This window comes from Cyprinus carpio, chromosome B15 (assembly GCF_018340385.1).
Source record: "Cyprinus carpio isolate SPL01 chromosome B15, ASM1834038v1, whole genome shotgun sequence".
Lineage (NCBI taxonomy): Eukaryota > Metazoa > Chordata > Actinopteri > Cypriniformes > Cyprinidae > Cyprinus > Cyprinus carpio.
The window spans coordinates 4,260,150-4,285,104 of NC_056611.1; the positions used below are offsets into that span (position 1 = coordinate 4,260,150).

At 38.2% G+C, this 24,955-nt stretch overlaps 1 pseudogene; it reads left to right on the forward strand.

Moving 5' to 3' along the window:
* The first annotated feature begins 1,853 nt into the window (after positions 1-1,853).
* Positions 1,854-23,147, forward strand: LOC109063942 (annotated as a pseudogene).
* Positions 23,148-24,955: the final 1,808 nt, after the last annotated feature.

Here is a 24,955-nt window from a genome sequence, read left to right on the forward strand (position 1 = left end):
CAGTTTGCACTTTAGCATGGCAGCTCGTGGATTAATGCACGCCTCCGCTTGAAGTTACGAGCGATGCCCGCTCGCCGTTTGCAGTGCATTAGAACGTTGTTTTTCAAGCCGCATCCGCGCTGTTCATTACTAGAAAATGTATTGTTTGCATATTGTGGTGTATACAAACAATGTTAATAGATTATGGCCAGGGACAAAACCAGCCCCGCGGAGGCGTCTCTCCATAGCTGTGTTGTCTCCGTGTTGTTTGCCGGCTTTTCCTCTTATGATGGAATTTTCCTGCACGTAAATTCTGACCAATCGAAAAGCAGTTTAGGAAATACGTCATGGCCAATGAGTGATGTGGATGTTGTCATGTGACTGCATTTTGGTTCGTTTCAACTGGTTCGGACCAAAGCAATCAGTGTGGTGTGAAAAGTAACCAAAGAAGCTGAAAAATGCTACAATGTATAATTGTTTGCCCTTGGTTCGTACCAAATGAACCGAACTAGAGATGTGAAAGCACCCTTAGAGGTTTGGAACAACATGGGGTGTAAGTGATAAATGACAAAATTTTCATTTTGGGGGGGAGTATCCCTTTAAATTACTTCAATAGTGTCATTCTACAAGCTCAAGTCAGTTCAGTATTGACTTAGTTCAGTTGCAGAACCGTTGTATCATCATTCATACATACTGTATACAGAATGTTTATGTGCATATGCGTTTGTGTGCAAGTGCTGTGACAAACTCCTGTTCTTAACTGCACTCTGAACAATCAAAGACACTCGAAAGCAATGTTTTACATTTTTCACATCTGTGTGTAGTTTGACGTGTATGTAGCTTATTATTTAATGCTTGTGTGTAATTTTTTTAATAGTTAAAACAGTTTTTCAAAGAAGTGTTGCTTTTGCAAGGTGTGAAGTTTTGTATGTTGTGTGTGTGTGTTGTGGTTTTGGTGTGTAGAATTTTGAGAAATGGAGCCATAGTTTCAAAAACTTCAAAAGCATTTTGAAAAAAACTGTAATAACATTTATCCAATAATTGCATTTAATATAAATTTTAACTTATTATACATGTTTGTTTGATTGCAGTTAACATGCAGTCAAGTCTGCAAATATTAAATTCAGTTTCACACATAAGTATATATTTTAAAGTGTATAATTTCAGCAAACTCTTAAAATTATGCAGAAGTATCTATTATCTTAAAAAAAAAAAATCTAAAGAATTGGTTTTCATGTTTTGTGGTTTGTAGATGCAAGCAGGCGCAGGCCAAAAACAGAATCCCTCATGCAGAAAGACAAATCATTTACAAACAAACTGGATGTGTTTAGAGAAGTGTGAGTTGACACATAGTAACAGTTGCCAATCAGCTGCTCACTGTTAAAGTAATTGTCTTACACATATGCAAATGAAGGACCCAAATGACACCTGTTTTGCAGAAGTTAAACATTTGCTTATACACGTTCTTTGTGTGTGTGTGTGTGTGTGTGTGTGTGTGTGTGTGTCAACTTGTCTGTCTGTGCAGTGAAGAATGTGTGAGGAGTTGAATAGCAGTGCTCTGTCTCAGGAATTCTTTAGCTGCAGGAATGTGCCACAGAAAGCCTCTTTTCTTTGCAGCGATTCTCTCCCACTGCTTTTCTTCACTCTTTCCTTTCATCCCTCCCTCCCTCTCTCGATCCGTGCGGACATCTCCTCCCCGCTCCGCTCTGAATAGTCACTCCTCCCCTTCTCTGGTCTCTGACCCCGCCCCCGTCCGCGTGTGCCGCGCTCTGATTGGCTGGTGCTGAGTAAGCCCTCCCGGAGCCCCACCCTCGGTTCCCTCGTATCCCCTCCTCTCCGTGTGCAGAGGCTGTGGATACAGACGTGTGGTCGGGTGGGACTCTCCTGTGTTTCTCGTGTGGATCTAGAGGATGCAGTGAGAGATGGTGCACCAGGACAGCTGCTCCTATCAGGTAGGATCAGATGACAAGACCATCACGGGGGGAAGGATCTTTCTCTAGAATCTGATCTTTTGCTGAAGGCGATTGCTTAGATGTTTCTCTGGAGAAAAGGCCACAGAAATCTGATTTTCCAAGATGAAATCACGGCATGATTGTGAGATGTGCTGGTTTTACACGTCATGAGTCAGTGTCAGTGCTTTACCGTGAGGATGTATGAACATGTTCAGGTGACCGAGTGTGTAAGCGAGAGGGGGGTGTGTGTGTGTGTGTGTGTGTGTGTGTGTGTGTGTGTGTGTGTGTGTGTGCGTTACATCTCATAACCTCAAGAGAAGCGCCCCATTTAATGCAATAACACATCAAACAAACACACACACACTCCACATCACTGTCTTCAGTTAATCACTTGCATCAGTCATTAAAGCCATTAAAGATAAAGTCATTAAAGGTGCCTGAGCTCATGGTATATCGTGGATATAGTCACAGGTCATAAGAAATGTTTACTGCATTATGATATTGATGCGATTTGAAGGGCTCTATGCAAGAGCAGATCTATTAATTTTTAATCGTCGCTGTGTCGCTGTCTGTTCCTCTGATTGCGCTTTTATTCTGTTGTAACTCTCCGGCTTATTTCTTTTTAAAATCTGTGGTCACATTAGAAGAGTTTTTTACTGCTTATACTGGGAGGAGGATGAGTACAATATCTCAGACTCGTGTCATGTATGCTTCGGGAAGTGTTTTTTCCTGATCTGTGTTTAAACCTAGTGAACCACTTGGATTTTCTTCTGGTGTGTGGTGCATTTATCTGGAGGTACAAGAGAGGACCTGAGAGATTGGAGAGAGAGAGGAGAGGAGAGAGAGAGAGAGAGAGATGTGTAACAGGATGGTCGACACTTCCCACAGACCCCCCAGAGGAAACACATTTATAGACATTTGTTTTAGGAAGGAACAACATCAGGAAGAGTTTGAGAGAGAACAAGAGATTTAAAAGAGAAGATAAAAGAGTGTGAGACAATTCATGTGGAGTAAAGACATTTATTTAAATTAATGCTTTAATAACTTAATTTATTATTGAAATTAATGTTTTATTAGTCAAGAATGCATTCAGTTGATCAAAAGTGACAGTAAAGACATTTAATTCTATTTCCAATAAATGGTGTTCTTTTGATGTTCATCTGTGAATCCTGAAATACAAAATATATCACGGTTTCCACAAAAATATTGTGCAGCACAACTGTTTTCAACATTGATAATAATCAGAAATGTTTCTTGAGCAGCAGATCATCATATTAGAATGATTTCTGAAGATCATGTGACACTGAAGACTGGAGTAATGATGCTGAAAATACAGCTAAATGTTTCTTGAGCAGAAGATCATCATATTAGAATGATTTCTGAAGATCATGTGCTGTTTTACATTCTAATAATATTTCACTGTTTTACAGTATTTTTGATCAAATAGAATGCAGCCTTGATGAGCAGAAGAGACTTTATTAAAAACATTACAACAATCTTACAAGAACTCAGATGCTAGTATATTGAATGTAAACTATATTCTTCAACCCTGTAACATTGAGCCCACCAAAATTATTTTTACTATAACAAAGGTGGACAGGTGTCATGGGCTTGAATAACAGTGAGTGACGGTTATTAACACATCTGTAGAGCTGGGAGTGATAGTTTAACTAGGATTTATGTGCAAAACGATGAAAACGAGGAAAGAGTGTTTATGTGCAGGCCAGCAGAGAGCAGCGTGACACAGGAATAACACACACAGCACACGGCGCTGACAGCATGAGCATATGCACACAACACACACTGAAGATGAAGCAGACAGAGAGGAAGGAAATGAGAAAGAGAGGAATCAGACCTGAAACAGTGTGTGTGCATGGAGAGCACAGAAACAGCATCACAGACGCTTAGAAATCAGAGAGCAGAAATATGACAGCAGGAGAGCTGAAGATGTGCAGGTGAGGAAATAATGTGTGTGTATGGGGACGGGGCCCAATCCTCCAGGGGCCCTCGAGTAGACCGGTATCCAGGCAACCACCTGCATGGAGACGACTGGTGCCGGCCTGTCATTGTGTCTCTGCCTCACACCACACACACACACACACACACACACACACACACACACACACACACACACACACTTGCTCTGTCTCTCTCACATGCAGAAACAAATTAAAATAATAATAAACCTCTCTCTCCATTATTTACTCATAAATGTATCTGTGTGTGCATGACACAACACTGCCCATGTTAAGCTAAATTTATTTCCAGAATTTTATTTCTAGAAATATTTTGTGTTCTTTTCTAATGTCTGTTTCTGTATTTCTATTGATGGTGATGGTTGTTGTGTGGTGTGGTCTGTTCAGCTCCATTAAGTCTCAGAAATGTGTAGTTTTGACAAAACACTCTCACAGAAACACACCAACATGGAAATAAAAATACTTTCATACATATACATTTTTAGATGTGAGAATAGAAATACATAGAATGCATGTATACAGAAAACCATTTGAAAAGGTAATTGAGGTCAAATCATACGAGCAGTGCATCTTGTGAAAACGGTATTATGTGACTGTACCTGCGTGATCTGCTGGAGTGAGATCTGTTGTGTCACTGTTACAGTATTACGAACAGGAAAAGAGCAAAGAGAGAGAGAAATAAACCTGTGTCTACCTGGTTTAACTTTATAAGAGCAGTTTTCCAATTAAATGTATGCAACCTTTGTGTCCAAATACATTTAATCAGTCAGAATAATAACACATATTGGGCTGTTCAATTCAAACCACGTTAAAATCCATCTTTTGCACTGCAGACACAGAAGCTGCCATCTAAAGTGGCTTTTTACATGTATTTCTGTTTCATGCAGCTCAGAGATGCCATTTTACACTGCAATTACAGTTGCATAAATAATGCTGATATTCATGTACTAAAAATAAATTTTTGAATATTTGATTGTTAAAATTTTTTATTAAAAAAAATGAAATGATACTTTTAATAAGAAACGAAATGCTCCAGTGGGTGGCAGTAAGTCGCTGTCTTAATGAGTGAGTCACTGAATCATTCATTCAACTGATTCGTTCAGAAACACAGATTCGTTCATGAACTAAACGCTGCTGTGTGTTTCATTTGCAAAATTGAGCAAAAACAGACAATATTGTGCTTAAACTGTAACTCACAATATCACATTTGTAGTGGTTCTGCTACTCAGCACTCCTGCTCATGTGATGCTGCTAAATATATATATCATATAGAAATATAAGTCAAAAACCCATCAGGGCATTTATGCTCTCATGTATTACATTTTTAATGTGCGGTCATTCTAACTGCATTTTAATAACCGTTAGCTAATAAGCTGATGAAGGCCTGTGATTGTTTGTGCAAAGCGAGTGATATGCTCAATACCATCACATCACACATCATAAAAACAACAGTTATGAAAATACATGTGACACACTCCTATTGTCAATACTTATGTCTGCATATTCACAATAACAGCTGAACTCTACAGAGCTTTCCAGAACATTTCCATCTTTCTAGATTGTCTGTATAAAGGATCAGTAATTCAGTGGCGTGACGATGTGCTGCAGGGTTTGAGCTGATGTAAGTGTGTCTCGTTTCACCGCTCAGTGATGTTAGACGGGGTGATGTCAGAATGTGCTTGTGTTTGTATATCTGACAGATATTGTCCCTCACACACGGAGTCTTGATGAAGCTCTGGCTCTCCAGCGGCTCGCTGTGCTACTGTGACTCACAGAGGATGAAGTCAGACTCTGTGATGAGTCTGTGTGTGTGTGTGTGTGTGTGTGGTGTGTGTGTGGTGTGTGTGTGTGGTGTGTGTGTGTGTGTGTGTGTGTGTGTGTGTGTGTGTGTGTGTGTCACAGCACAGCAGAACTGATTGTGTCTGTTTTAGTGACAGATCTTTTTTGGTAACTTGATCACAGTATACAGTTTATAGTATGTAGACAGGCAGGTTTAATTAGCTTGTTCCACTAATTTCAGTGAACATAAACATTGATTTAACACATAACCTCTAAAGAAGCATGTGCAGACATCCATACAGATGTGATTTACTGAGTCTTCAGTGACCCCCGCTGAAAAAACAATTGTGGCTTAACTGTACTGAGTGTGCACTTGTAGTGTACTTCAAATCTTAAAAAAAAAAAACTGTACTGCAGATAATGTAATATTAATGAAATGACCCTAAAGAGAGACACTTTCATGACTGTTTCTCAATTTACTTTTAAAAAGTGCACTTTATAATAATGTCAATATAAAAAAATTCATTGTAAAGTACATTTAAGTCATTTTAAAATAATATTTTGTCGTGTTTTAAAGAAGTACACTGTTGATTAACATACCAAAGCACATGATTCTCATTTGAAATTTTGTTATTCAGTAAATACATTTAAAGGTAATATATTTTAAATTTACAAAATTCATCCTAATCTTTATAAATGTGTAATTACAAATATTTTTAAATTAGTGCTGTCAAACGATTAATCGAGATTAATTGCATCCAAAATAAAAGTTTTTATGTACATAACTTGTTTGTACTGTGTATATTTATTATGTGTATATGAATACAAACACATGCATGTATATATTTAAGAAAAATATGCTATGTTTTTATATATAAACTATATTTATATATAAATATAAAATATAATGTAAAAATGTATATACATGTAAATATTTTCAAAAAATATACTGCATGTGTCACGCTTGCCTACTGGGAGGAACAAGAAGACAGGGAGTAAACACAAATAATGTTTGTATGTATGTGTGTGGTGTGTGTGTGTGAGAGAAAAGAAAGAGAGAGAGTGTGTGTGTGTGTGGTGTGTGTGTGTGTGTGTGAGTGTGTGAGGGAGTGTGTGTGTGTGAGAGGAAGTGTGTGTGTGTGAGAGAGAGAGAGAGAGTGTGTGTGTGGTGTGTGTGTGAGAGAGAGAGAGAGAGTGTGTGTGTGTGTGTGTGTGAGAGAGAGGAGTGTGTGTGTGTGTCAGAGAGAGAGGTGTGTGTGTGTGTGTGTGGTGTGTGTTTGTGTGTGTGTGTGTGTGTGTGTGTGGTGTGTGGTGTGTTGTTTCATGCTCTTCGTGTCTCGCTGCTGCCACCTGCTGTTCTCTGTGTGCACGTCTTCAGCTCGTCCTCCTGTGTTTCTGTCTCAGGCCCAGAAGAATGAGCGGGAGTCCATCCGGCAGAAGCTGGCGCTGGGCATTTTTTGACTTTTCTTCGACGATGGGCCGGGAATCTACAGCAGCTGCAGCAAGAGCGGCAAACCCAGCCTGTCCTCACGGTCAGTAACGGAGAAATCATAAACACAGAGAAATCATGTTCTGCACTTCATATGTGCGTAAACACTAGAGTTCACACATTTCAGGTCATTTAGATTTTTAAATATTTATGAATGAAGTCTCTTCTGCTCAGCAAAGGCTGCATTTATTGAATCAAAAATACATTTAAAACAGTGAAATATTATTATAATTTAAAACAGCTGTTTTCTGTGTGAATCTCTGTTAAAGTGTAATATATTTCTGTGATGTGCAGCTGTATTTTCAGCATCATTACTCCAGTCTTCAGTGTCACATGATCTTCAGAAATCATTCTAATATGATGATTTGCTGCTCAAGAAACATTTCTGATTATTATCACTGTTGAACACAGTTATTTCAGCATCATTACTCCAGTCTTCAGTGTCACATCATTTTATTTTTTCAAGGATTCACAGATGAACAGAAAGTTCTAAAATGCGGCATTTATCCCTGAAAGAAAAAAAGAAAGAAAAAAGCACTTTTGTCAGTTTTAATGCATCCTTGCTGAATAAACTTGCTGAAAAAAACTATTATTATTATTAGATTACCATGTATATATATATAAATTAAATAACATTTTAACTAATAGATTTTTATAACCATACTTGGCCAGTTTATTATTGTAAATCACAGTTGATTAAAATAATTGTTTTGAATTACACGTGTTCTGAAGTGTTTAAATATGCTTAATGGATAAAACAAGGGTTAAAAATTCTTAAGTGATTTTGGTGACGAATTGGAGTTAAAGGTTTTTACCGAGGGAAATTTGGAACTTTTTATCTTCTTAAAACTCAGAAAATACTGTCAAAGCACGGAAAAAGAAAAGAAAAAACTTTAATATGTTGTTATAAATCAATGTGAATAATATATGAGCAAACCTCAGTAAATGCCTTCAGAATATATACAGAGGAGTACAGCTGTAAAGATCAGTGCATGTTAGAGAGACAGAAAAATTTAAAACATATATACTGTATCTGAAATCTACAGGCACAAAAAGATAAAGTGCAATAATAAAACCAGGCAAGTGTATACACACCACACACACACCACACATACATATATGGCAGGACACTATAGTTCATTTATGTTAGTGAGGATAGCAAAATCAAGTAAACTATGAAATATTTTACCCAAAAATTCTTCATACAGTGCACTAACAGTAAAACTGATACAAATTTAGGATCAGAAATTATTCAGACACTTTGACCTGAGCATGTGTTTGCTGAAGGGGTTTTTCTTTTTTTCCTTTTTTTTTTTTTTTTTTTTTTTTTTGCTAATGTGACCTTTTTACACCACAGACAGAACAAAACGATTGGTTTTATCTAATTGTGTACTTACATTAACAGCTGAATTATTTTTGGTTGATTGTAATTCATTACATAAACTTTCTATCAAAGTGATCTGACATTATCAAGATGGAGTTTCTTGTCGTATTTTTATTACCATTTTCTAAACTATAGTGAAGAAACCGTGATATAATGTGAGAAATGTTGAAGGGGTCTGAATAGATTTTGTTTTTGTGGCTGTATGTATACACACAGACGGAGCACAGGGACACGGGCCTTTTCTTCAACTTTCCCTGACCACAAGCATGAGAGCGGAGCTGGGGGCTCAGATAGTGAAACAGCGTCACGTTCCTGTGTTTGTTGTGGTGAAGCCGAGCTTTCAAAACACTCTCTCTATGAACATGAAGGGCTTTCCCCCTCCAGCTCCGCACCCCACACACACACACACTCTTCCCAAAAGGGAAGAAGCTCCTTCTCTCAAACACACACACACAACTTTAACCTGATTCCTTGCTGCTCACACTTTCAGTTTCACATGGCCGGGATGAGCACTTCTCTTGTCATTTCTCTGTCATGTTGACACAGTGTCGTCATTACAGTAAAACATGAACACTGTGACCATCATCATTCTGCTCTAGATCTACCTTACTTCTGCTAGAGCCGTGAGGGAATCCCATGATCTTTAAGACGGGACACTACAGGCAAAATTGTTTTTCATGCACTGCTCACTTTTGAGATTTTGGGCTGTTCTGCTTCCATAACTTGTCTTCTTTTAACATCTTCAGCATCCATATTGCTCTACCTGCACCTGACTTTAATCATAATACATATCTTCCAAGGCTGTTTTCACAAGACGAGTTTGTTTCTTCACTTCAGCAGCACGTGCACACACCAAACTTTACTGTTTTATTCCTATTTATTTTCTAAAGGCTTTTCCCTGTAAATATCATTTAGCTGATTTTATTATCTGTGGAGGTCAATTATTGTACAGTTTTTTTCTAAATGAGTTTTTTCTAGTTTTTTCTCCGCTTCAGCAGCAGTTTTATTTCTATCTGTGTTCTGAAGGGTTTTATGGTTGTTCATAAATCTTTCACATTGATTTTATACAGCATTTTAAATCAATGTGTTTTTGTGTTGTTGTTTTTGTTGTTCTTTTTCCTGTTTTTTTCCCTGGCTGTTTGTGATTTTGTGGAGTGATAAAAAGAGAAATGCAAAATCCCCTCTGTAAAAACCTTTAACGTGTCAGCAGAATCAAATGAGAATTTGACCTGGCTTCATCCATTATGCATATTAAAACAACACTTCAGAACACCTGTCATTCAAAACACCGCTCTCCATTAAATGTGATGAATAAACTGGTGAATTATGGCGATATCTGTTAGTAAGTTAAATGTTTATCTGTCAGTTAAAATGTTCATCTGCTTTAAGGAGAGAGTGATTTTTCATAGTTCATAAACAGTAATCTAGTCAGTCAATATTCTGACTTTGTGGAATTGTATTCAATTCTTTGTAGAAAAAAAAAAGTTTTAATTTCAGCCATTTAGACTAAATCTGCAATCAGACATTTTCAATTCCTTACATTTTTATGTTTCATGCCATTTTATTGCTTAAACACAATAACAAAAATCCAATTTTAAATGTCTTTAATTGCAAGCAGTTGCAAAGCACACAGAGTCTTAAAGTGAAGCGCTCTAGCAACGTTCAGCTGGATCCTCAAGTCGAGTTTTCTGATGCTTCAGCAGTTCCTTTTCCTGCGCGTTTCACTGCTTTGTGTGACTTTCAGGCGATATTGCTGCTGATGTCACCGCGGGTATTCCAGTGCTCTCACTTTGTGCTTTTCTCAAATCAACGCTGTTTTATTTATACAGCACCTCCAAAACCATAAAAATCAACCAAAGTACTGTACACAAGAGCGTAAACATAAAACAGACATTCCCAGAGTGATTTAAAATATCATCATTCTGCATTAGTAATGATTAAACGGAGTGAGTTTTTGGGCTGAAGTTTTTTTTTAACAGCACTGCATATCCTCACAGGCTCCAGAGCGGAATGAACCTGCAGATCTGCTTCGTCAATGACAGCGGCAGCGACAAAGACAGTGATGCAGACGACAGACAGCACGGACAGAGACCAGCAAGCTGGACACACCGCTGTCTCCCCATGGTACACACACAGAGACACACACACCTCTGCTGTTTCCTCTAACAGAGGTCACACACCAAGCAGTATTTTGAGACAGCCCCATCCAGAATGCCCCTAAATTGGGGATGTTGTTTCCAAGCCTTGGCTTCCCAGCAGACAGAGAGGCTGAGTCAGAGAGGGTCATAGGCCAGAGAAATGACCCCACCTACACTGACCCTGTGCAATGATCATTCATCTGCCCAATCATTACAACACACTGGCATGTGTAGATCCCCCCTACACATGCACCGCATCAGTCTCTCCCACCACACACACACACGCATACAACACACACACACACACACACACACACACACACACACACATACACAAACATACACATACACTCACACACACACATACACATACACACACAACACATACACTCACACACACACTCACACACACGCATACACACACACTCCCACTTTCACACACACACACACACACACACACACACTCACACACACACACACACGCACACACACACACTCACATGCACACACACACACAAATACACACACACTCTCTCTCTATCTCTCTCTCTCACACACACACACGCACACACACACTCACATGCACACACACTCACACACACTAAAGCTGTTTTTCTCTCTCTCTCACACTCTCTCTCTCTCTCTCTCTCACACACACACACGCACACACACACTCACATGCACACACACTCACACACACTCACACTCTCTCTCTCTATCCCTCTCTCTCTCACACACACACACACACACACACTTTAAGTCACTTAAGTGACCTTTTATTTCATTAATTTTATATTAATATTACATGGTAATCAGGGAGAAACAGAACACATGTTGGAATTAATACATCAAAAACTATTGGAAACTATTAAGGGAACTCAGGCAGGCAAAAGGGGGAAAACTAAACAAAAACTAATTATCTGCAAGCACAGTGTTTTTAAAAGGGTCATGACATGGATTTTTTTTATATAATTATTATTTTATAGTTTTGTTTTGTTTTTCAACTGCTGACACACAAAATCTTTACTTGTCACACAATTTCTGAAAGCTGACACTCAAACAGCAGAAGCACACACCAAACCTGCAAAACCATACACTAATTCTCAGCCTTTGAATTTCATAAAACACTTTTTGCAAAACACAGCACGCAATTCTCTATGTAACACAAAAATCTAACAGGAATTAATATTGTGACAAAGGTGTTTGCAAATGTTTGCTTTTGAGATGTGTCTGTGATTTTTTTAAATTAGTGCTTCATTTTGAAAGAGATGTGAGGCATTTTTTATTTTGTGTGTTCCTTGAGTTGGCAGTCATGGCCTAATGAATAGAGAGTCAGACTTGTAACCCAAAGGTCACGGGTTCGAGTCTCAGGTCTGGCAGCGATTGTAGGTGGGGAGTGGTGAATAACCAGCGCTCTCTCCACCTTTAATACCATGACTGAGGTGAGACCCTTGAGCAAGGCACCATACCCCCAACTGCTCCCTGGGCGCCGCAGCATTGGCTGCCCACTGCTCCAGGCGTGTGTTCACGCTGTGTGTGTGTATGTGGCACTTGGATGGGTCAAATGCAGAGCATAAATTCCGAGTATGGGACACCATACTTGGCCACCACTTCACCTCACTTATCTGGGACTTGTGTGTAAAGTTTTGAAAAAAAGGAGGCAAGGTTTTGAAAATGTGTCTAAGCAGTTGAAAAAAAACCCCATAAACATGTTCCTTGAGGTTTATTTATAATGATAATAAAGTTTTTTGCACAAAACAAACAAACAAACAAAATATATGGAAAAATTATTATTTTCCACAACCTTAGTACTTATAATGTTAATAAAGTTTTTTGCACTAAGAAACCGATAAATATGTGTAGATATGATCATTTTGCTGTTGTGATTGGCTAATGTCATTGCATAGGAAAAAGTATCAAAGCCCCCTCACTATTGCATGTGAGTGTTTTGCCAACATGATCAGCAGTGGTACAGCAGCCATGGCGAAGGCCTTCAGAGAACGATGGTTACATACATAACCATGATGTTCCCTTTCAGTCAGTCACTCTCGATGTTACATCGGATTACCGACGAATTGGTATCCCTACCAAAGTGCCACGGATACTTCCCCTTCCAGTGTCCTGTGGAGCCTCCTGCACTCCTTCTTTTTGGCATAGGCCAGGGGCTTACCACAAGAAGACCAGTAACTGCTGCTATGGCACTACCCACTCGGTAAGACTGGATAACATTGGGAAAACGTGCCTGTTCCACTTGGAACCGGAACATTACAGAAGCCCATCCTTCCCGAAGGATGGTTTCGGAAGCACTTACACATATGAACATCCGTCTAGGAGCATATAGAAGATTAGAGGTGATTTTAACCCTCTTGAAAAATAGCAGGAAGTCTGCCTGGGCAACACAGGGATCTGAGGCTATACCATGGACTTTACACATATGGGATCCACTTGGGTCTCTACATTATGGAATCCAGCCCTCTACCAGTTCTCACGGATTCATCGAGTGAGGGGCCTGGCACCAGATGCTCCGCCACGTCTGGCTGCCGAGGGGACAGAGGAGCTCGACAGGGTCTACGATATGGACTCTGGAGTGGTTTTAGCAAGCCAACCCGAGGCCGGGGCTTCTCAGTGCTTCTACCCATTTGAGGTGAGAACACAGGAGGATGCCGGCTCCACACAAAGGCTAAAGAAACTAGCGAACATGTTGTGGGTCGCCCAGTCCACAGTTTCTACAAATATCTGCCAGTGAGGTGCCGCAAGCCAGTGCCCAGGGGATGTAATACTTCTAGTAGAGTGAGCTCGTAACCTGAATGGGCACATCCTGTACCTGAAAAACCAGGGTAATGGCACCCGCCCGTCTGGTAGTTGAGAATGTTGTGCAGAAGGATCGACACATGGAAGTACGCGTCCTTCAGGTCGAGCGCTGCAAATCAATCTTGGGTACGGATGCAACCGAAGAATGTGTTTTTGTGTCATCATCTTGTTGGGTGGTAGGTGGGTGGATGGGTTTTTTTAAGTGATTGTTGATGAAAGGTCGTTAATAAACCGCCTTTTTTCTTGGGAAATGTTGTGTGGGTGTAAAACCCTGTCTTCATAGCAGCTGGAGGGACCGGCTCTAACACATCCTTCATCAGTAGGACTGAATCGCATAGCTGAGTCTGTTGGTCAGCAGGGGCCAGCAAGACGATCTGGGTAGCCAAGCACCAGGACACCATGCAAGCTGGACCAGCGGGACCACCGACGTACTCACAGTGGGGCAGCAAGGTGGAACGCAGGGACCCAGTCCCTGGGTGGACCAAAGTGGGGTCTGAGTTTGCGGTGCAAGGCTTACCTGGTTCCACAGTTGGGCAGAGGGTACGTGAGTAGGGCCTTTGATGATGCTTTCAAAGCGCCAACTGCTGCCTGCTGGTGAAAGAGGAGGATGAGTGTGGTCCGGTGTTGGTCCGTCCGTGACTCTCCATGCCTTCTTGGGACCCAGAGACAGAGAAAACTGCTTTCGCGTTGAGATTCTTGGAAACCAGATTCTCCACCTGGCCCTCCTCTGTGGGAGGGAGTGGTGCATTCACCATCCCCTAAAGAGCAGTTCCCTCTCTCTCCTGGCCACCCATCCCAGGGCCTCTTGCTCTTCTGCTCACCATCAGGGTTTGACGGGGCCCGGACTGGTGGGGTGGCATGCCTATGCCCAGCTCCACGGCGCCGCTTGCTCAAGGCTGACTGCTGTTGCAGATGCGGCATGAGAGTATGGTGGATGCAGGGGGCCACCCTCGGCGATGAGCAGGCTGGGGCGTTGTGGCTGGTGGACAAGTTGAGGCAGCAGCTGCCCGCCGGGGGAGAAGGTCGGATCACCTAAGGTGTGCTACTGTACAGCCGAGAACTGCTGGGCCATGTTCTTGACTGCATCACCGAAGAGGCCGGTCTGGAAAACAGGGACCTTGAGGAACCAAACTTGTCGGTGTCCCTCATGTTGATTAGACACAGCCAGAGGTGACGCTCCTGGACCTATGCTGAGGTATGCTGGGGGACACTGCATGAACCAGAGAACTCGCAGTGACCTTCGTCGCTCGGAAAACCTCTGGCTTCATTATCCATCAAACACTGTGTTACAGTGGACCCAAAATCAGAGACTGTGTCAAAACTCTGGAATGTAGAAATAAACAAAGCTTTAGGATTTTACAGTTGTTTTTCAACTGCTTACACACTTTTTTCAAAACTTTGCCTCTTTTTTTAAAAAACTACTGTATACACACAAGTCCAAGAATCACACACACAAAACGCAAAATGCCTCACATCTCTTGCAAAATGAAGCACTGCATTCAAAATATCACAAACTTATCTCAAAAACAAACATTTGCAAACACCTTTGCCATAATATTAATTCCTATTAGATTTTTGTGTGTTACATAGAGAATTGTGTGCTGTGTTTTGCAAAAAGTGTTTTATGAAATTGAAAACTGAGTCAAAGGCTGAGAATTAGTGTATGGTTTTGCAGATTTGGTGTATGCTTCTGCTGTTTGAGTGTCAGCTTTCAGAAACTGTGTGAACAAGTAAAGATTTTGTGTGTCATCACAACTGTACATGATTGTAAAATATAAAGCCGGAATATTTTTAAAGTGTCCTTATCAAAAGTAAGTATGGATCATCTCAGATCATTCAGGAGAACAGGATCATCAGGGTTTGAGTTTTTTTATGCTGATATTGTAAATGCTGTACTGTTTAGTACACAATCAAATTATTTCCACTGTATGCTGAAATTCACTGGGCTCCAGATGGAGAACAGTATAATACCTGTTTGTGACTATGGACCACAAAACCAGTCATAAGGGTCAATTTCTTGAAATTGAGATTTATACATCACCTGACAAAGCGGAATGAATAAGCTTTCCACTGATGTATGGTTTGTTAGGAGGACAATATTTGGCTGAGATACAAATTTTTTGAAAATCTGGAATCTGAGGGTGCAAAAAAAAAAAAAAAAAAAAATTTATATATATGTGTATATATATATATATATATAGTATATATATATATATATATACATACATATATATATATACATATATATATATATACTGAAAAAAAAGTTGTTCAAATGAAGTTCTTAGCATGCATATTACTAAAAAAATATTAAGTTTTGATATATTTACAGTAGGGAAATGTACAAAAATATCTTCATGGAACATGATCTTTACTTAATATACCTAATGATTTTTGGCATACAAAAAGAAAAATCTAGAATTTGACCCATAACAATGTATTTTGGGCTATTGCTACCAAATATACATATGCTACTTAATGACTGATTTTGTGCTCTAGGGTCACATTTGTCTTCTGTTCTCTCTGTCCATCTGTCCTCAGAGCAAACAGAGCTCGTCCTACTCGGACAGAGACACCACGGAGGATGACTCGGAGTCTCTGGAGGACATGGACTTTCCAGCGCGACAGAAGAAGCTGCAGGCCGAGGCCAAGCTGGCTCTCGCGATGGCCAAACCCATGGCCAAGATGCAGGTGGAGGTGGAGAAGCAGAACCGTAAGAAGTCTCCTGTGGCAGATCTGGTATGTGTGCTTCACTCTGAACTCCAGCCAGTGCTAACCAGAGCCGATCGCTCAAAAACAAAAAAATCAGTCTTCCGTCAGTCAGGCAGTGTTGGGAAGCTTACTTTGGAAAATATAATAGGTTACAGATCACAAGCTACCCTATTTAAAAAGTAACAGTAGTGTAACTATTTCGATTACTTTATTAAAGTAATGTAACTGACTACATTTAATTACTTTTTGATTACTTTTCTAAATGTTTTCAACTGTTAATAATATTGAAACATGTAAAGCAGGCAGGGTATATATATATATAAATACAGTACACAACACTGATTACTGCCAGACTTTCACTATCCCTCATCATTTGAGTTAAGATTATAATAATTTAAGCACAGCCACCATAAAATCAGACTTGCTTCGAGATCATTCTGATGTTAAATACAGATTTAAAATCATAAAAAGAAGTAGTTTAATAGCTATGATGCTTTTTTTTTAATCAGATCTTTTCATAGCTATGACAGGAAACACTGGCGTCTAACAATGGCTTGGGGGAAAAAACGGAATAAAAAATATTTTAAAAATAAAGTATTTACATAAAACCTATCAAATAGGTATAAAACAATTATTGAAATATGTGTCCTGAACTTCTGAAACATTGGTGTCTCATATTTTAGAGCAGTCACAGCAATTTATGAGAGAAACCAATCAGATGACCCTCTTTGTAATCGTCAACATTTCATAAGTAACTGTAATTTGATTACACTTTTTTTTTTTTCTCAGTAACTGTAACTGATTACATTTATTTTGTAATTAAATTACATAATTGAGTTATATGTAGCTAGTTACTCCCCAACACTGTCAGTCAGTCAGATTAGGTCAGATTCTCAGTCAGCTGACACAGGGTCTGTAGTTATCATCCTGACTAGACCTCATCATTAGCACTATAAACAATGGCACTTAGCTGTATTGAATATGCACTTGTAGTGTACTTCACATATTAAAATATGTTTTTAAAAACTGTCACTGCAGATAATATAATATTAATGAAATAAAAGACCACTTAAGTGACTTAAAGAGGGACTGTTTCTCAATGCACATTTAAAAAGTGACCTTAGTAATAATGTCAAATTAAAGGTTTTGCTTTAAAGTACATTTTAAATCGTTGTATTTTAATAATCTTTTGTCATTCTGATATACTAAAGAACATGTAAAGTACTTGTAAAGTACATATTACATTTCAAATTCATATGTTTTAATTTACTAAAAACTCCATCATTACACATTAAAAATATGTTGAAGTTCATGACATACAAAGTTTCAATAGAAATGACATTAAAGTATATTTTAGTTTATCATAAATGCTTGTCAGTACATTTAGCAGTACTTTCAATTATGAAATTACATATAAAGATGTACTGAAGTCCTACTCAAGCAGCTAATTGCATTTAATTAATATAAATTGCAACTATATTACTTTTTCATTTAATTGTACATTGACATGCAATTAGGTGTCTAAATCATTATATTTATTTCACACTTATATACAATACTATATTCTATTAATGTACACTGCCACGCAAAAGTTTGGGATCAGTAAGGTTTTTTTTCTTATGCTCATCAAGGTTGTATTTATATGATCAAAAAACAGTAATAATGTGAAATATTGTTGCAGTTTATAATATTGGTGTCTTATTTTAATATGCTTTATATAATTTATTTCTGTGACGCAGTGCTGCATTTTCATCAGCCATTACTCCAGTCTTCATTCTAATGCTGATTTATTATCAGTATATCAGTGTTGAAACTGTGCTGCTTAATATTTTTTTTGGATCTTGTGATACTTTTTTCTTTGCTTCTGTGTTGAATAAAAAGTTAAAAAGAACAGCATTTATTCAAAATACTAAAATATTTTGTAAACAACGCGTCTTTACTGTCACTTTTTATCCATTTAAGTATTCCATTTCTTAAAAAAATAAATAAATACTGACCAAAATCAAAGCAAAAAAAAAGAATAGTAGTGTATATTGTAACACAACTTTTTTTACTTTTTATTTATCAAAGAATCCTGAAAATACTATCACAAGTCCCAAAAAATACTAAGCAGTGATAATGAATCAGCATATTAGAGTGATTTCTGAAGGATCTGGAGCAATGATGCTGAAAAATTCAGCTTTGATCACAGAAATAAAATATATTGTAAAGTATATTAAATAGAAAACTATTATTTTAAATTGCAATTATATTTCACAAAATTAAATTTTTTTCTGTATTTCTTATCAAAAAGATGTAGCCTTGATGAGCATAAGAATCTTCTTTAAAAAACCTTAAAAATCTTATTGACCCCAAACTTTTGAATGGCAGTGTATATTTTTTTGAGCATAAGAGACTTCTCTAAAAAACATTAAAAATCTTATTGACCCCAAACTTTTGAACAGCTGTGTATATAATATATATATATATATATATATATATATATATATACACATATTATATATATATATATATAATATATATATATATATATATATATATATATATATATATATATATATATTTATTTATTTATAAAGAGTTTCAGATGCAAAAGCCATAAAAACATAGAATGTCTTTATGTTTTAGGGTTGAATGTGTAGTCTATGGTGTCAGATGGAATATTATCATGTCACACTATAGGTGACGTGTTTTTGGTCAGTTTATATATAGAAATACAATCAAAGCAGTAATGGTGATATAAGCAGAGTTCCAGTAGAAGAAGAGACGTCATGCGTGGCCTGCATTGAGAACGCCTCCGCTCCACCGCTGAACTGAAACTGTGACACACCGCAGGAAGCAGCTGCTCTCGGCTCTTCCTCCAGCGCTGAGTGAAGCGATGAAGAGCGAGCGCGGCTCACGTCAGGCTCACGCCGCAGGGGTACGCTCGCAGGGAAATTCTCCCGCAGCATCAGAGACCCACACGAGAGACGGACAGCGAAACTCTCACAGCACTGCTGCACACGAGAGCAAACCTGACCTCTGCTGTCACAGCCTCTGTTAGATCATCTCCTCTCAGCCTGCAGGGGAGACATCTTCCACGTGTTACACAGCCAGTGCAATGAGTTTAGACCGTGCGGAGCGATTATATTTGCTGTACAGCACCACCTCACATCAGAGCTGTTACTCATCCACAGCTCCTGTCCGGATGCTAGGGATCAGACTCACACTGCATTACTGGTCCAGTGCCTGTAGATGTGAATGCACAGCTGATGCAACGACATGCAACTCTCATTTAAACACACCTCTTATCAGTCATAACTTGAAAACTTTCACACACGTCACCGTCACATGGAGTCTATAGTACTTTTTTGTCCAAAACTGTAGTAGACTTTGGGATTGAGACAGCAGGAAAATCCGATTTTATCATACATCCACACACACCTCTGTTCAAGCATTTGATTCTTATATATATATATATATTTATATATAGATATATAGATAGATAGATAGATAGATATTTATATATAGATATAGATATAGATATATAGATAGATAGATATTTATATATAGATTTAGATATAGATATAGATAGATATAAATTTATTTATTGAAACTTCGAGACCTGAACACACTTGAACCACTTCTAGTCGTCACGTTCTTTTTTTATAGTGCTTTATACAATACTGATTATTTCAAAGCAGGTTTCTAGAAACAACCAGGAAAATAACAGTGTTGCAAAATTCATTAATTATGAAACACATTCACCTTCAGCTGCATTATATGCAGCGTTACAGGAAGTAATAGTGTTATTATTATTCAGATCAGTTCAAGTTTGCTTTTCATCTCGTGATATCAGTGCAGGCAAACCTATAATATTACAGAATATTAATTAAAAGAAATAGCATCATGGTCGCCTCCAGCATCCTGCATATGAGAGTAAATCTGGGATTATTTTTTTTTTAATAATGTATTGATACTAAATCTTTAAAACTCGCAACAACCTGTATCCTACTGTATATCTATTTTTTTTTTTTTCCAGATTTTTTCCTCTCTAGTAAGCTTCTAGCGAGTGTGAGCTCTCTTTGTCTTTTATTGATGGGACTCGTGTGTTTAACCCTTCACATCTGGGTTACTGTAGCTGACTTTAGAGCAGGATTCATCTGAGTATTACAGTGACACAGAAGCATTCATGTTACCCTCACTTCATTGGCTACAGAATCACCTCACCTTCTAGTGTATAAACCCAGCTCATTATTGTCTTACGGCGCTCATATCTGTCTAAAATGGGGAAAAAACCTTAGAATAGGAAGAAGGTCAAAGCAAGTGAACTGATGTGAAAGTAAAACTGCAGCGTGTCAGAATGAAGCGCGTCCTCATGGGAACTTCAGATGGGTGGTTTACCTGAAGAATTACCAGTGTGATACTGCTATTTGTAATGTGAAAAACCTGCTTTAGTTTCTGTGAACAGATCTGCTGTTCATGCTTATTTTTGTTCAGTACTCTTCATGTCCGCTGCCCAGACAGACGTCATTATGATAACCCTGTAATTATGATAGATAATAACCCACGGTTCCCTGGAATAACTGACTCTGATTGGTCAGTGGTGTTATTAATGTAAAGATGATCATCTGAATAACCGACTGACATTTTATTTCTGAGAATTGTTTCCATCCTCTAAATTCCTCCATTATTTCATGAACGCTTTCTGAGAATCAGTTACTCGTGCTTAGAGCAAAACCAAACTTTATCTGAATCCCTGAACTACTTCCTCCAGCCCCAGATCTTCAAGTCATATTTTCATTTATGCCTTTTTAAAAAGTACTGACCATCTCTAAACAGAGCAAAACAACCAATATTTAAATACTTGAGCTAGACGACACTAGAAATACACTAGAGCCAAAGATCCAAAGGCTGTGAAAGGGTGTGTGTTCAGAAAAGCACTGTACTAATAGATTAGACCTGACATATTCCTGTCTCTCAGCTTTACGCTGGATCCTGATCACCTGATGACTGCTTCAGGCTGTATATGATCACTCACATGATTTCTGTGTGTGTGTGTGTGTGTGTGTGTGTGTGTGGGCAGCTTCCTCACATGCCGCACATCAGCGAGTGTCTGATGAAGAGGAGTCTGAAGCCCACGGATCTCAGAGACATGACGCTGGGACAGCTCCAGGTCATCGTCAACGACCTGCACTCTCAGATCGAGGGTAAACACCTCATGCACTGCATGTATACGCTCCGGAGTGTGTGTGTGTGTGTGTGCGGAGCTCAGAGACGTGTGTCTGTGTGATGCTCAGGTCTGAACGAGGAGCTGGTGCAGCTGCTGCTGATGAGGGACGAGCTTCACATGGAGCAGGACGCCATGCTGGTGGACATCGAGGACTTGACCAGGTGACCACACCATGACAAACAGACCGGGAATGGAGTAAAAGTACAAGCCTTGAGTTTCAGGAATACTCCAGCAAAGCACAAATTCCCCTAAAGAAACTTGAAGTACTTTACAAGGGAGCCAGTGACGGAATGAGAACATGTTTTCACAGCGCCATCGACATGCTGTTATAGTTTTTAATCAGACTGTATTATCACATTGTCTGCTTTTAGTGAAAGGTTTTCGTCATTTAGTTGTGTGTTTTTGTCATTTTTTCAGTCACACTTTATTTTAAGGTCCAATTCGCATTATTACCTAACTATTAAATATGACTTTTACCACAATAAACTCCTGATTTGCTTTTTTTTTTTTTTATAAAAAATTAGCAAGGTAGTTGTTAAGTTTGGTTATTGGTTTTAAGGGTTAGGAGAACTAAAATCTGCTCATGCAGAATAAGGCATTAATATGTGCTTTATAAGTGCTAATAAACAGCCAATATGCCAGTAATATGCATGCTAATAAGCAACTAGTTAACATTAAAAATTGATCCTTAAAACAAAAGTGTTAGCATTTTATTAGTATTTTTTAATGTTGATGTAGTTTTTATTCATTTTTATTTAAGTTTTAGTTATTTAGAACATAAAGATAAATTAAATGTATATATATATCAATTTGTTTATTTCAAGTAACAAAACTGCTGTCTACACGTTGTTGTGATAGTGAACTTTAGACATTCTACTAACTATGAGTAACTTTATAACTCCATGTTAACCGGCAGTCATTACAGTATTAATAGACTGCTTAATATCTGCTAGCACTTTATTTTGATGGACATTCGGTTACACTTAAAGTGTCCTTGTTACAGTGTAATTATACATTTAAGTACTGAGTAATCTTATTATTGGCCTTAGGGTCACTTGCATGTAGTTATGCATAGTTTATTGTTATTATAATAGTAAGTACATGCAGCATGTGTTACAAGGGCACCTTAAAATAAAGTGTTACCGAACATTGTACTGAGAGACTAGGTCACTTTGCAAGTGCATGTTAACAAGGTTATTCTACTAACCCTACCCTAGCAGTCTACTAATACTCTACTGTACATGCAGTTGGATCTAGAACTCAGTAGAGTGTCTAAAGTGGACTGAAGTTACGCCTAATCAGACGCTCATGTCTGTGTCCCTCAGGCACGCTCAGAGCCAGCAGAAGCACCTGGCGGAGAAGACGCTGTCCAAATGAAGCCGCACATCAGCACAGACAGACACCTTTCCTTTGCTTCTGTGACCGCTCACGTCCTCACACACTAAACGCAGGCCTCCGGATCCGTCTCAGTCCTTTACGTTCGCCACTAAACTATAACCGTCAGAACATGAAGCGGTGTAAAAACAGCTCAAGGAAAGAAGAAGACGAGCCGTGATTTAGCTGTTGAATGTTTGGACAGTATTTCAGAACAGACGCCTCTGAATAAGTGTGTTCATATCATTTTCATTCTATTGTATTCAGATTCTTTATTTGAGGGAGATGCTTATGTACAGATATGTGTAAAATAAGAAAAAATAAAACTTTGTTTCATAGACCGTGGCGTCTGGATCGTCTCTTGTGGAGAAAATACCAATCGTAATTAAAATAATTTTTTTTTGTGGAAGCTCATTTCTGCCACAGAAAAAAAAAAAAGTCTTATTTCACAAATCTGACTTTTCCTCAATTCTGAGAAGAAAAGTACAAATGCTGAAGAAACAAACTCGGGATTTATAATGTATTTTCTCATTTTGTGGCAGAAACAAGCTTCTGTAGATTTGCTTCATGATTTATGCTTTAGAATAAAATTGCACATATGATTAAACACAAGAAGATTAAACACAAAGTGCTGGTCTTTACATTTATTATCCAAAGCTGGCATCAAATATATTCCAAAAGTGCCGTTTCTTTCTACCATTTATTTATTTGTTTTTTTTTGAAAATGCATCATATTTCATGTTGGAAATTTGTCCACTCCTACAGATAGATGAATTAATGTATCATGTGCTATTTGAGACTGTATACCACACACATTGTTGAAACAAAAAGAAAATCTGTGGGTTTATCAAATATTAGTCAGATAATTGTGTGATTGAGTGGAAATACTTGTATAAACAGACTTGTGTGGATGGACTTGTGTTGTCCTGCCTCTACTGACCACTACACAGTGTTTTCCTGTTATTCATGGAAAGTATTGAAAGTGTTGTGATTTGTGGCTGTGTTTGAATGAATGATGTTTGTTGAGGTCAGTGTGATGAGCGCATGCACACATCACAGTGTTTATTCCAGTTTCAATGCAGCAGCAAACCAAAAGAAAAGCACTATGTGTGTGTGTGTGTGTGTGTGTGTGGAGGTTGTCCAGTGATTGAGTGTGTGAGGGATTCCCCCGTCATGAGTTTAAAGCCCTTCACACTCGTTCTCCAGCAAACACACACACACTGACTGAGACTGAGTCTGAGCAGCGACACTCATCATGAAGACCTGTGAGTAACTCACTTCTCATATTCACACACACTCGCTGTTACACGATACAGTGATGGAACTGAACAATTACATCTTTACTTGTCTGTTTGATTGAAGTGTTAAAAGTTAACATTGGAGACATGATTGAAAGCTGATTTACTGCAGAGCATCTGAACTGTGATGCTTCAGCTCACCTGAGTGTGTGTGTGTGTGTGTGTGATGCAGGTGCTGTGTTCTGTGTATTTGTGGCTCTTGCGCTGGGCTCTCCGGTTCCTCCAAACACAGAGCGGGGTAATTGCAGCACCGCTGCAAGATTTCTGCTCTCCAACCTCTCACACATCATGCAGAAGGTACAGCGTCACACACTCTTTACTGATTTTAAATACATGCTTAATATACGTTATGAATTAAGATCAATATATATATTTGGTATATAAATGTCAAAACTGAATATGTTTTAAATTTCGATTTAAAACATACATTGAGGCTATATTTTAAATATATTTTGGCTAGAATTTTAAATCATATATTTCTGTATGAAGGCCTACATTGTTATAGACAACTCATTTGTTCTTCAAATGTGTTTTCTTAGACTGAAATATATGGAGGGCAAAATAGATTTTTGATTGCTTTACAAATATATATTTTTAAATAAATGTGGAAAAAATGGGCAAATAATATATTGGTAGAATATATATTTACATAAATATATTATGACACAGTTTAGTGAATATAAAAATATACTAAAAACAATAAATAAATAAATAAAATCCCCATATGGGATACTTTGAAATGTCCTTTAGTTTTATTTATGTATTTGTAATATATTTTACCTTGTTCTGAAACACCTAAACTATTAAATTTGAATATGATTGTGTTGTACTGAAGTATTTATATAAACAGT